At 56.9% G+C, this 13,382-nt stretch overlaps 1 protein-coding gene across 5 annotated transcripts in view; it reads left to right on the forward strand.

Moving 5' to 3' along the window:
• The first annotated feature begins 469 nt into the window (after positions 1-469).
• Positions 470-13,382, forward strand: part of PACSIN2 (protein kinase C and casein kinase substrate in neurons 2) — a 62,113-nt gene continuing 49,200 nt past the window's right edge. For 4 of the 5 annotated variants that reach the window (XM_030885250.2, XM_030885254.2, XM_004700235.2 and 1 more), the window contains exon 1: positions 470-617. The gene's annotated coding sequence lies outside the window, so the exon portion shown is untranslated. The remainder of the gene's footprint in view (positions 618-13,382) is intronic. The other variant, XM_045291593.1, reaches the window with a different exon arrangement.

Below are 13,382 nucleotides of genomic sequence, written 5' to 3' on the forward strand. Positions count from 1 at the left end.
GGGAGGCTCACCTTGGGGACACGGGCCCTTGATATGTGTTTCCTGCCTGCCCTGGCAGATTCTTGCCTGGCCTGGCCTGTCGCTTGTGACGGGCCACTGGCAAGCCCCTGCCCGTGTCCTGGCACACAGTGAAACGTAGGATTAGCTCCTGCAAGTAATAGCTCTGTCTCCTGATGCTGCGATGCCTGGCTCCTCAGGTCTGGGAGCGACTGGGGGTCTTTGTTTTTTCCCTCCGAAGCAGAAGGACCCTCAATGCAGAAAGGGTAAGGGCCAAGGGCCCGGTGCAGGAGTGCAGGGCGTCTGTCTTAGTGGGAATGACCTTCTCCTGTCGGCTGCAGGGATGCCTCCGGCAGCCAACCGGAAATGATGAAATCAGCTGGGAGAGCTGGGCTGGGAGCCAACGTTGGGGGGGAGGGGAGGTGGGGGTGACGACAGGCGCGGCAGGGCTGCAGAGGCAGGTAGGGACGGACGGACGGACACCCCAGAGAGTTAGGCAGCGGAAGTGGCAGCTGGCGGCCTCCACCGAGCAAGGCGGATGCTGCCCTGAAGGTGGACCTCTGTGGCAAGGGGATGGTGACCGAGTGAGTGATCTGTGGACGGCCCCCTTACTCAGCCAGGTCAGCCTTAGCCGGGAAGGTGGGGTGAGGGCTTTTCCCGGGGACGAGTTGTTGGCCCGACCCCAGGGAGACCGGGTCTCAGCTGTGTGTCCTCTGGTGTGAGAACCCAGGTGCATGCCTTGTGTCTGTTAGGACAGGTGACATTCGGCTACCGTAGGGCCTTCAGGTAAAGACCTACTGGCTGTGTATGTGTCTCACCCGGCAGCGAGAGCAGTAAATAGTCATCCCAGAGAAGGGCGGGGGTTTCCTCTTTAAACAGCCAGGCCCATTTTGCAAGCTCCGCCGTGACACTCTGAGAGCAAAGGGACAGGACCCGCTTTCCCTGTGGGCGGGTCCCCCCCGACTCTCAGGGCCCCCTTCCAGGACAGGGCTTCCCGAGCCCCCTTCCGACTGGACCCGGTCCCTCCTCCAGGGACCTGCTGTGATTTTTCCTTGAGTCGCAAGGTTGCGTTGCCCTGATCAGCGAGCGGCTCCCCATACATATTTAATCATTACCTTGGCAGTCATAATTCTAGAGCTGCAAAGGTAGGGCTCCCTTCCCTTGGCCCCCACTCCCCTCAATTTCAACAGGCCTGTTGGAATCCACTTCATGTCATGTGCTTGGTTTCGGTGTTGCTAACCCTAAACTAGAAGGCTTCTGTTTTTCCCCAACTCGGACCGCCCGCGGGCTCCGTTGGTAAGCGGGCTATTTTTATAGGGTCATCTAGTGCTCTGAGCGCCCTCTAGGTGTGGACACGCCGGGACCCTTGGTGCCAAGCAGCATCCTCTCCTGTTAAGCTGTCACTTAGTGGGGTCCGTGTGTCCCGACGGTCTCAGGGCTGCCTAGGCAAGGGTCCTAGAGGCCCCCACCCCCACCCCCCAGCAAGTCTCTGTTAGCAGCTCTGCTAGCCCGCCATGCTGTAGCCCTTCCTTCCTGGTAATCAGATCCCACTGGGGTCCGTGAGGGAGTGTGTATGCAAATAGAGGGGCGCAGCCTCTACTCCCAGCTTGTCTCACCGGCAGGAGGTTTGTGCTTGAAAATAAGAACGAGCCCCACCCTCTCTCTCCCTCCTTCTCGGTCACTCGCTGCTGTGTTGGTTAGCTCTTGGCCAGCTCCCTCTCGCTCACGTCACCCTGCTCCGCCTTTGGCAGGGTAATTAACAAGGGGGGGGTGACCTACGGCTGCTGTGGCCTGCACTTTTCTAACCTGATGGTCGAGACCACCCCCAAAATAAAACAAAACCCCAAACTCTGCCACCCAGCCGATGCCGGCTCACAGCAGGCCCGTCAGGCAGGGTAGAGCTGTCCCTGTGGGTTTTCGAGCCTGTAACTCTACGCGAGCAGATAGTCCCGTCTCTCTCCCTGAAGGTCAAGATGGCCAGGTGAGCTGGCTAGGCCTCCGATTTTTCCAAGGTCACCGGTCTCCCTGGCTTGTCCACTCTGGCTGTCCACCTTGTCCACACAATCTTCTCAAGGTCAAAAGCACCGGGCGAGGAGTGACCAACCCCTTATCACTGAGGATCCTGTTTCCTGGTGCCTCCTTCCAGACTCTCGGCTCCCAGCTGAGAACCTGTGCCTCTGAGCACAGCCCTGGAAGGACAGGACTCTCCTCACTGTAAGAGACAGGGAGCATCGGTACTTCTCACTCTGAAACTTTCCCTGCCTCTTCCCTAAGGAGCCCTGGTGGTGTAGTGGGTAACGTGTTGGGCTGCTAGCCTGGAGGCTGACAGTTCAAAGCCACCAGCCTCTCCGTGGAAGCACAATGAGGCAGTCTACTTTCCTAAACAATTAGACTTGGAACCCCCAGGGGAGTTAGTTCTACCCTGTCCTATAGGGTCTCAGAGTCGGAATTGACTTGGCAGCAGTGATTTGGCTTGAGTTTGTGGGGGGCTCCCTGGCCTCCACCTAATCTGTAGTAATCCAAGTGCCCCCCAAGCCTCCCGCCCCTTCTGAGGTCACCTGCTAGAGGTGAAACCCGAGCATAAGAAGCTCACAACTAAGTCACGGGAACAGACACGTGCCGAGGCGGCGGGAGCAAGGCCCTGGGCCCGAGGAGGCAGTCCTGACGACCCGTGTTGGGGAGCTGGGCTGCGCAGCCTTTAAAGTGACGCACCTGAGCGGAAAGAGACGGGGAGACCATTCCAGTGGGAAGGTGGCCCTGATGACTGATGGGCAGCTTTGCAGCCTCAGGTCAAAGCAGACCCTGCTCAGAACTGGAATCCTGCTGAAGCTCAGGCCTGGGCGTTTGCCTGTCGGCAGAGGGAGGTGGGGACAGAGCAGTGACTCCGGCTCGGACCAAAGCCACCTGACAACTCCTGGTCCGGGTTCTCAGACGGCACTGCCAACCGGCCTGTGCATCAACATTTGAACTGTCCTGTGGTCATTGACTTGTCCCAAGTCATCCTCGCTATCTTACCTCGTAAGGCCCGCACAGCGGGACATAGCCTGCCAGCTGGGCTCTGCATGTCCCTGAAGAAGCCGCTGGGAGCCAGGGGAGCCATCCTGATCCCTGCAGAAAGGATGGTGCTCCCGGGAGTGGCTCGCCTCACCTCGCCCCTGTTTAGCTGCCTTTGCTGCCTCTCCCTTTTCATCACGCACCAAGGAAGGGATGTTTCCACTGGCCTTTTTCTCACTGTGCTAGCCGGTGCCATACTTAGTAAGTAAGAGGAGGGCAGCGGAGATGGTAGGAAATGCCTTCACCCTTGAATCCCATGTGTCCTCCACCTTCCTGCACTCCCCGGTGTTTGCTGTGCCCAGCTTCTGCCTGTTGGGGGGCAGCCTTGGGGGCTACTGTTGGGCACCCCCTTTCTCACCTGTCTGCTGGCAGCCCCTGCAGACAGGTGGTGGCCTCAGAACCTTCTCTAGGGGTGTGAAGAGACTTCTCGCAGTCTCTCAGGTGGCTCCTAGGCCAGAGATGGGGTAAAGAGCATGTGTGATTTGGGGAAAGAGTCCGTGGGAAACCTGGGCATTGAGTAGATGAGGGAATGACCGACTCTCGGTTCCCTCGACACTGCTGCACACGGACCAGTCAGCCGAGTGCTTCCTTCAGGCCACGCGTGTCCATCCTCTCTGCTTGCCGCCGGAGTGCCCTCGTGGCACTGGGCCACGCACTGGGCGGTGTGGTAGTGACATCATCTGGTGTCAACTTGTGGAGGGGCGGAGTCTAGCCTGCCAATCAGGTCGCAATTTGATGACCTCCTTTAGAGGCACCAAGGAGATAAATAGCTCACAGGAGGCGGGACACACACTCTCCCTCTGAGACGTTCCTGCTGACAAAGACGCAAGAGCTTTGGAGCTGGAGGAGCCACATGGAGTCACACTCCTGTCAGCATTGAGATGTTTCCACTGCCACTGGATCTAAAAGACTTTCTACCCAATGGCCTGTGATCTTGTATTCATTGTCATTGCATGTGTTGTGTGAGTCTGAAGAGGAATTTATAGACTGGTATCGGACATACGGGCTAATATCGGACTTATGGACTTGATCTGGACTGGGCTGGGGTGTTTTCTCAATATACAATTGCTCTTTGATATAAAGCTCTCTCTTACACACCTGAGTGTCTCTGGGTTTGTTTCTCTAGTCAACCCAGACTAACATAGGCAGCTAGCCACAGGGTTAGCAGTTCAAAACCACTAGCTCCTCCATGGGAGAAAGATGAGGCTTTCTACTCTGGTAAAGAGTTCAAGTCTCAGAAACCCACAGGGGTGTGTCTACCCTGAGTTGAGTTGAGCTGTGTCTACACTGAGTTCCTGGTCCATCCCGGAGGCGCCAGCCCCTGACTTTGCATCAGCAAATGCTTCCAGTCTTGCCCTAACACACAGCCAGAATAGAGTCACGCCTTTGGACATATGCCTTGTGTGTCAGACTGGGTTGCCTAGAGAAACAAATCCAGGGACACTCATGTATAATAATGAGCTTTATATCAAAAAGTAACTGGATATTAAGAAAACCATCCCAGCTCAGTCCAGATCAAGTCCATATGTCCGATACTAGCCCATGAATTCCTCTTCAGGCTCATACAGCACATGCAATGATGCAAAATGCAGGAAGATCACAGGCCGGTGGGTGCAATGTCTTGTGGATCCAATGGTGGTGGGAGCGTCTCAGGGCTGACGTGGGTCTCCATGTAGCTTCTCCAGCTCTCCAAGCATGGCTCTTCAACAAGAACGTGAAGCAGAGAGAAAGACAGTCTAGCAGCACTCAGTAAGTCTCAGCGTGGCTTGCCAACAGGAAGACCAAAGCAGACAGAGAGGGGAAGTTTCCAGAATCCTCATGAGAAGGCCATGCCCACAAGGAGGCGTCATCAGGCTGTGACCTGATGGACAGACTAGACCCCAACCCCTCACTCCTAATACCCTCCAGTTGGCATGCGATTATGTAACACCCGCATCTTGCATACTCTGGGCATGTAACCAGGAGAGACCAGCCCCTGGAAAAGGACGTCAGGCTTGGCAAGAGGAGGGTCCCTGGAAACGAGAAAGGCCTGTAACGAGATGGGTTGACAACAGGCTCGAGGATAACCGTTGTGCAGTGTTTCGTGGTCCGTGGAATCGGCAGGAATCATGACCGACTCAGGCAGAGCTTGCCTCTGGCCGGTGACCATTGTGCAGGGGCTGGTGGAGCTAGGGAGACAGCTAGACTTCGGTTCTGATGAAACGGCTCCTTACTGACCCCTGGGCAACATGGCTGTTGGCAGAGGAGCTCATGTGTGCCAGGGACTGCCAGGGAAGAGCAAGCCTGGTTGAGAAGTGCTGTCTGGACGCTGACTCGTGGACTTTGGACCTGTGACCAGGAAGGCCCAGTCCCTGGGGCAGGACACCATGCTTGGAGGGTCAGGGAAAAGAGGAAGACCCTGAGGTGTGACACAGCGGTTACCATGAGGGGTTCACGGGAGCGCGAGGCGGGCGCAGGGGGGCGGTCTTTCATTCTGTCTCCTCTTCAACATGTTAAGGTCATCTTCCTTCCCAACCTGTCCTTTTTTTTTTTTCTAATTCTAAAAAGTGTATAACCCAGACATTGTTTTTTTCCTCCCCAGTCTGTGTGTATTTAGGGTGTGCTGGGCACCAGCTAGTTTGTGTGCTTCGTGCTTCTCCTGTTTCCAGTGCTTCTCCCAACACCATTTCCTTCTGCCCGGAGTATCTCCTTGGATATTTCGTCCTCTGTGAGGCTGTGCGTGTGTGTGTGTGTGTGTGTGTGTGTGTGTGTGTGTGTGTGAGAGAGAGAGAGAGCGAGAGAGCGCTGCAGAGATATTTAGGTGAACGGGCACAGAGCAAATTGATTTTCCACTCAACAGTTTATACAACTTTATTTTCTTGCCAGCATTCTCCCCCGTTCCTGGTGCGGGGTCCTCTGGGACTCCTTGGATGGAAGTTCGTCTTCATCATCTCCTCCAGGCACCTTAATCTTTCTTCCGTGTCTCCTTGCTCTGTTTCCTCGCAGGGAAAGCTGACGGGCCTCCTGGCTCGCAGCTCGGGCTCTCTCTCCCTCTGCTCTTCCTGACTGGGCTGCGGTGAGCCGGCCAGACTAGGTGGCCGGGAGCTGGAGCCCGAACCGGAGTCCTCCCTCTCCGGCCAGCTCCGCGGTGCAGTCTGCCTTCTGCTTGTGGACCACGCCCACGGGGGCGTCACTAAGATGCTGCTGCAAACAGACACGGGCCCTCCTCTGGGTGTCTGTGCCAGGTTCTAGCACTCTCCTTGACCCCTCGTTGCAGACAGCCCCGAGGTACGTCCGTGCTGGGGTTTGCAGTGAGCAGGACAACACTCTTGCTCTTAAGGAGCGTAGGTTCTTGTGAGAGGAAGAAACTCAAAACCCAGACTCACTGCCGTGGAGTCGATGCTGATTCCCAGCGGCCCTCCAGGACAGGCAGAACTGCCCCCTGGGCTCCGAGTCTGGAACTCTCTTTACGGGAGTAGCAAGACTCATCCTTCTCCTTCAGAGCAGCGGGTGGTTTCGAACTGCTGACCTCGAGGTTCACAGCACAGCGTGTAACCCACACCAGCACCAGGGCGACCCATGGAAGAATCTAGAGAAAGATATAATTTGGCTGATGGCAACCAGTGTGATTAAGACAGCGTGGCAGGGTTCGTGGCCAGCATACCGGTGGAGGGGGCCACGTTGAAGCAGATACCTGATGAAGTGAGTCCCAGGGACACGGAAGACCCTGCACAGGGAACCAAGTGCAGGGATGGATGGGAGCCCAGTGTTGGAGGCAGGGGTCCTGGAGTTGGGTGGGATACAGGCGACAAGAGAATGCAGAAGTGGTGCCTGTGATCGGTAGGGATTATATCAACTGGACACGCTGGCTATGGGTGGAATCCAACCTGTCAAAGTGGTAGCTTGTTGACCCTCTCCCCCATCCCCCCTTGGGATTGTGGCCTCTGTGTAAGGGCAAGATGAAGCAGAGACAACTCCTCTCTGCCACTTGGCCTCCTTCCCTGCTGGGACCCCATGTCTGCCTCCAGAGGAAGCCCCATGTGGGCCGTCAACCCTGAGAGCAGCCCCCACCCTGCCAGGCTCCCACTGACCCCATTCACGTGACTCTGCACCTCCCTGCTTCTGAGCCACTTTCCTGCCTTAGTGGCCTGCAGCCACGTGCGTTGAAGAAGCCTGGCTAGCACTGGATTCAGGGCCGTGATGGACAGTTGCTTCTTGATAGAAAGTTCTTTCTTGCACACAGATGAACGTCACTGGTGTCTTTCTCTGACCACCAAGCCTAACACAGGGTCGTCCCAGCCACAGGCAGCTGCTGGCAAGGCTGGAGCGTGGCACCGTGGACCAGGGTGGCCGAGGCAGGAGGTGGTGAGGGAGATGGGCCCACATGGATTTTTCCGAAGGTGGAGCCGATGGGATTTGCAGGGGTGGGGGGCAGAGGACATGGTTGGTGGTTGAGGGATCCCAGAGAGGAGCTGAGGCCCTCAGAGACCAGGGTGGGGCTGCGGAGCAGGGCTGTGCCCTAATGAGACATGCTGAGTGTCACCCCCTGAATGTAGGGCTGGCCCCAGGGGCCGAGGAAGGCGCTGGTTTGGAGCCCCGAGGGACGGACTAGAAGGGAAGGCACTGACCCTTGTGCTGCTGGGTTGTAAGCGACACGGTTATCAGTAACACCAAGATAAGGGACCTGGATCCTTTCCCCGGAAAAGCGTGCATTTCACACACAGAAGGCGGGGCGGCACATTTTCCCGTGGTGTTTCCACAGCCACCCACCCTGCGTGGTCTCGGGACAGGCAAAGGAAAGGAGGCAGAGGTGGAAAGAGGGAGACGCCGTGCTAGCGCCGTCCCTGTCTCCGTCTCCTCTCAGGAGGACCTTCCCTGGCCACCTTCAGCTCTCTGCCCGCCCCCACCCCCTTCCTTTTCCTTCCTAGCCCTCGCCACCCCCTGCCCCCATGGCACGACTTAGAGTTCACTCGTTTCCCCGCCTACCTTGACTAGCGCCCACCAAGACTGCCCGCTGGGTGCACACCCACATGTATAGGCTCCACACACACAGGCCCCTTGCCCGGTGGAAGTGGGCGTTTTGTGAATGGTCACCCCATCAGGTCAGGCGGCCAAAGGGACACCCAGCCCGACTGTCACAGCACGTGACTCTGTTAGATCTCTCTGTGGGAGATAGACCTCGGTCCTTGGCTTCGAGAGAAAGAATTTACGCCAAAGCCTGTATTGTGATCCAAGTGAGTGTGTAGAGAACAGTAGCAGTTTCAGGTTCTGCAGTAAATGGAACACAAGCCAGACAGAGTCCGTGGCACAGTTGCGGGACAGCTCCGGACTGCAGCCGGGCTGTGCCACGTCGATCGTGTAGCACCCACTGGGAGAGAGCACCCAGAGCAAAACCTCTGGCTTTTCAGGGGCCGTTGGGAGGCCTGGGCGATGATACTGGTCGACCCCATTGACTGAATTGAATGCACCTGGCCCAGATGGGCCAATCCAGGTGTAACACCCACCTAGGTGTACCACCCCTTCCTGACCAGAGTCTCGAACCTCTGAGCATACGTACTGGACGGACGCCCCTGTCCCTGTGCTAGCTACCTAACAACTCTTGCCTGCCCCTCCTTGGTCCGTGCTGGCAGACAAGCCTCGTTGACGCTTCGAGTCGGTCGGATGGTCAGGTTTTTACTCTTGAGATAAATGGAGATGTCGGATAGCGATAGCGAGCTGGCCCGTCAGACATCCGTGGGCGTCCTGCTTAGGTCCCGTGGCTGGAACCAGTTGCAGGTTGGTGTGGCGTCTCCACCCTGGGCTGGCGCCCACCATCGGCCAACAGAAGTACTCCAGAGCAGCTTTCCAGGCTGCAGGAGGCTGGTGGTGACTGTCACGCTGACTGCAAAGCCACCTCCTTTCTCCTGGGCCACTCCTGGGGGCGGGCAGGGTGGGACCCCGGCTTGGACTGGGGGCAGCCTCAGATTCCTCCCTGCTGTGGGCACCAAGCCTCCCTGCCCCCCAGACTGCACCTTCTCCTCCTCCCTCTCCCGTCCCTCTCTCCCTGCCTCCTGGCCTTGCACACCGGGCCTGCCGAGTCAGCTTACTCGCCTGTGACCTTGTCTGATCTTGCTGACCCTCCTGTGAGTGCCAGGGCAGGTCTGACTGGTGGTTTACCCACCATTCTCCACGGTGGGGTGGGGGGGTGGGGCCGGGGGTGGGTGGGTGTTCAGGCTCAGAGAAAGTAGATGCTTTTAGAGGATCAGGAGAATGCTGATGTTACACATGTTACACATGACAATGCTTGGGCTTAAGATGCTTTCTGTCTAGGCAAATAAATTAAATTTTTATTAAAAACGTCCAGAAGTTTGAGATACAGGCCAATCAAGCTAGCCCATGCTTTATAAGAAAACAAACTCCCTTCTAGACAGTTCTGAGCTGCAACCATCGGCTCAGAACTCACTGCCGCTGAGTGGATGCTAAGTCAACAGGCAGGGGAGAACTTACCCTGTAAGGCTCCACGATTATACCTCTTACAGGAGTAGGGAGCCTCATCGTTCTCTTGTAGTGGCTGGTGGTTTGGAACTTCTGACCTTGTGATTATTGGCCCAACCGTGTGTGTGTGTGTGTGTGTGTGTGTGTGTGTGTGTGTGTGTGTGTGTTTGTGTGTGTGTCTGTTTGCTATTAGAACTGAAGAGAAGGGAGGAACTGAAGGGTTGGCTCCAGGCCGTCACACGGTCCACTTATTAGCTTTTTGGCAGCCAGGCATTTTGTCATAAATGGTCATGGGACCCCCACGCCTCCCCCCCCTTATTGTAAAATGGTCTCTGGAAATATGTACTAGGCGTGTGATATCATGCAGCAAACATAAAAACCAAACCACGCTCCCTGCCATTGAGTGGTACCAACTCAGCAATCCTACAGAACAGCGCAGAGCTGCCCCCGTGGGTTTTTGAGACGATGGGAGTAGAGAGCCTCGTCTTTCACCCTCTGAGCTGCTGGCAGTTTCAAACTGCTGACCTCGAGGTTAGCAGCCCAACATGTAACCGCTACGCTGCCAGGGCTCCTAGCAAAGATACAGAAGGGTCTTAGTGTTGGGTGGGATCCAGGTGGTGCTGGGCGAAATCAGTGGTTCAGACCCACCATCCGCTCCAGGGAGAAAGAAGTGGCCCCCTCTTCCTCTTTGAAGGCTGCCGACAGCCCCGGAAGCCCTGGGGCAGGTCTAGTCTGTCCCCCAGTAGTTGCTGTGGTGTGGAATGGATTTGGCCGGTTGGGTAGGTTTTCCCAAGGGGAAGGCCTTTGTTTTGAATTCCTGGAGTTTTGAGTGGAGCCACCAGGGAAAGGGAGTGGCCACCCCATTTGCCAGCTGACAGCTGTCCCCTGCGCAGAGGCGGGAGGGGTCAGAGGGACCAGCAGGTGGGGGACAGAGGGGAGACAACATCTGCCGGGAGGTCACAGAGCAGGCCGTTTAAAGTCCTCATAATCACCCCGCAGAGCTGGTGGCCTGCGCCCCCATTTGACAGATAAGAACGAGGCTCAGAAGCAAACGGCACCACCCATGGCTGCCCCTGCCGTGCCAAACCCTGCTCCTCAGCCGCTCCCAGTGCAAGAGAGAGCTTTGCTGGCCAGGCCGCCAGTGAGCTTAGCTCATAGGCTTCCGCTTGTTGCTCTCTAAATGGGGTCCCCACTCCTGTTTCCACATTCCTGGGCGGCCCTCCGTGTGGTGTGGCCTTTTTGTGGTGGACTGCCCCCAGCAGAACACACACCCTCTGGACCGTGGTGGCCTTCCTGAGTTGGAGGTCACCCTCTCCCTCCGTTACTTTGTGGTTCCCCCGTGAGCATGATTTCCCTCCATTGCTGTGGTCACTTTGCTAGCTGCTCCCATGGGCTCAGGCATAGCAACAATTGTGACAATGGCGCAGGACCGGGCCGTGTTCTGTTGTGCACGGATCGTTCTGTTGTGCACAGCACCGTGTTCTGTTCTGTTGTGTATATGGAATACGATTGGTGGCACCTGACAACAAGATAGTTCTGAAGGCTGCAACACTCACGGCAAGCAAATAGATCCACGCTCCCTGTGCTGCCCCTTACTTTCACACTGCTACGCCCCTCCCCCCGTCATCCCCCCAATTTCAGCCAGGGCTGAGACTGCTCCAGAACATTCTGCAGAGAAAGTTGCTCCCTGAGTGTCTGAGGGTGGGCTGCAGGGAAGCTGCCGTGCTACCCAAGGAAGCAAGGGGTGGGATGCAATGCACAGAGGGATTTGTGTGACCATCAAAAGGTCTCCTGGTGGGGGGGTTCTCCTGTGGTCACTCTGACTCATGCATGTTGTTAACAATGGCCTTTGTCTGGCCCTGGGAACCTGCCTCAGCCCCCAGGAGTGCACCCCCTGCCGGTGTCAGTCCTCTCTGACTTCAGTCCTCTCCCCGCTGCCCTGGGGGAGGGCAGGCCATCGCTATGTCACCTGCACAGGGCAGCCTCCCCCCCACTCCGTCCTTCCCCCTGTGCTTCTGCCAGAAGAATCATTCTCTCACCCGCACTTGCCTTCTCGGGGCTGGAGGAAGTCTCTGAGTGGGGAGCCCGACCTCAGGGTGGAGGGACCCTGATGGACCGGATATCCCGGCCCTGGTGCCGAGCCTCGAAGGCTGCACACCTGGCATTTGGGGGAGTGAAAGGGGGGGCAGAGGTGCCCACATCGGCTGCCCAGTCCCTGCCATGTCATCCTGCAAGTCTCTAGAGTCGACACATCTGTCACTTGTTAGCTGCTGTGGCTGGGATGCGAGGACACCCTGGATTGAGTTGGCAGCAATGGTGGGGACGGTGCTGGGGGGCTTGTATGTGACTGGGGTGGTCTGCACTTCTCGCAGGGCGTGTGTGTGTGTGTGTGTGTGTGTGTGTGTGTGTGTGTGTGTGTGCATGCGTGCGTGTGTGATTCTGAGATGTTGTGGGATGCTTATCGGCCCAGTGTGTGCTCTGTCAGGGTGGTTGGCTGGCTCAGTCAGATGGTCAGTCGACATTGTACTGACCCTCTGGGTGTTGAGTGGTCGAATGGCCCTTCCCTCTGCATCCCTGCATGTCCACTTAAGAAGTCAGACGGCCTTCCTGCCCACTTACCCGCTGGGCGCCCCCATCTGTTCATTCACCTTTGTTGTCAGCCTTTTGGGGCACTTGCCTGGGGCGTGGCGTTTGCTGCTATAAATGTGACCGTGGTGAACATTTTGTCCCAGCTATTTTTCCCCCACCATGAGTTTGTTTGCCTGGGGCGTACTCCCTAGAGTGGGACTGCAGGGTCAGAGGTCGGTAAATGCCGTCGGCCTGGCTCCCCATTTCTCGATGTTTCCACGGAAGGCCCAGCAGCAGTGTCAGCGTCCCCTCCGGTTTTCCTGCCAAACCCACTGCCCTCGAGCTGATCTCTCTCCCAGCAGTCCCCCTGGGTTCCCCCGGCCACTGTCCTTCCGGAAGCAGGCGGCCCTGCCCTCCTACGGGGAGGGGCCTGCTTGATTCAAAACAGTAGCCGCAGTAGCACAAAAACACTCAGGATGGAAACATTCAACTAACTTCCTCACCCTGGCCCGGGGAACCCCTGGAAGCTCACCCAGCTGAGTGTGACAGAGCAACTTCCCCACCATGACCAAGACTGCCGGCCAGCCTGGTACTAGAGCAGTGGTTCTCAAACTGCCTCATGCTGCGACCCTTGCATGCAATTCCTCATGTTGTGGTGACCCCAGCCATAAAATTATTTTTGTTGCTCCCATTTTGCTACTGTTATGAACCATCTTGCAAATATCTGATATGCAGGATGTATTAGGTGAGCCCTGTGGAAGGGTCGTTCCAACCCCAAAGGGGTCGCGACCCACAGGTTGAGAACCGCTGCACTGGAGGTTCAGGCAGGGCAGCCGGGCCAGGAAGGGGATGAGAGACAGTCAGGTGGGAAAGGAAGTCCCAGAAGTCTCTCTGCTCATCCTGAGCACGTCACCAGAGCTTGTCCCCTGGTGGCAGAACCCAGCACAGGACCAAAGCTCACTGGCATTTCTCCACTCGGGGAGCCGCGCAAAGATGAAGCCCGGGAAACGGCTGCATTTCTAATGGCACCTCCAAACGCCAACTCCCCCGCCCCCCCAGTCGATGCCGATTCACCGAGACTTTACGGGACAGGGCAGGACCACCCTGAGGGTTCCCAAGACTGGAACTCTTCACAGTGGCTGGTGGTTCAAACTGCTCCCCGTCCCCAACACCACCAGGGTTCCTCGAATAGCACCCTTGAGAATTAAATACTTAGGTGGTGCACGTATCAAAAGAAGCCTCAGGCAGAAACATGGTCAGCAGTGTTAACGCCAGGCGGGGCTGGAGGCTGGAGGAAGTGCCCCGTGAGA

The sequence above is a fragment of the Echinops telfairi genome, unplaced genomic scaffold (genome assembly GCF_000313985.2).
Source record: "Echinops telfairi isolate 266 unplaced genomic scaffold, ASM31398v2 ScPeMD7_2;HRSCAF=8, whole genome shotgun sequence".
Classification (NCBI taxonomy): domain Eukaryota; kingdom Metazoa; phylum Chordata; class Mammalia; order Afrosoricida; family Tenrecidae; genus Echinops; species Echinops telfairi.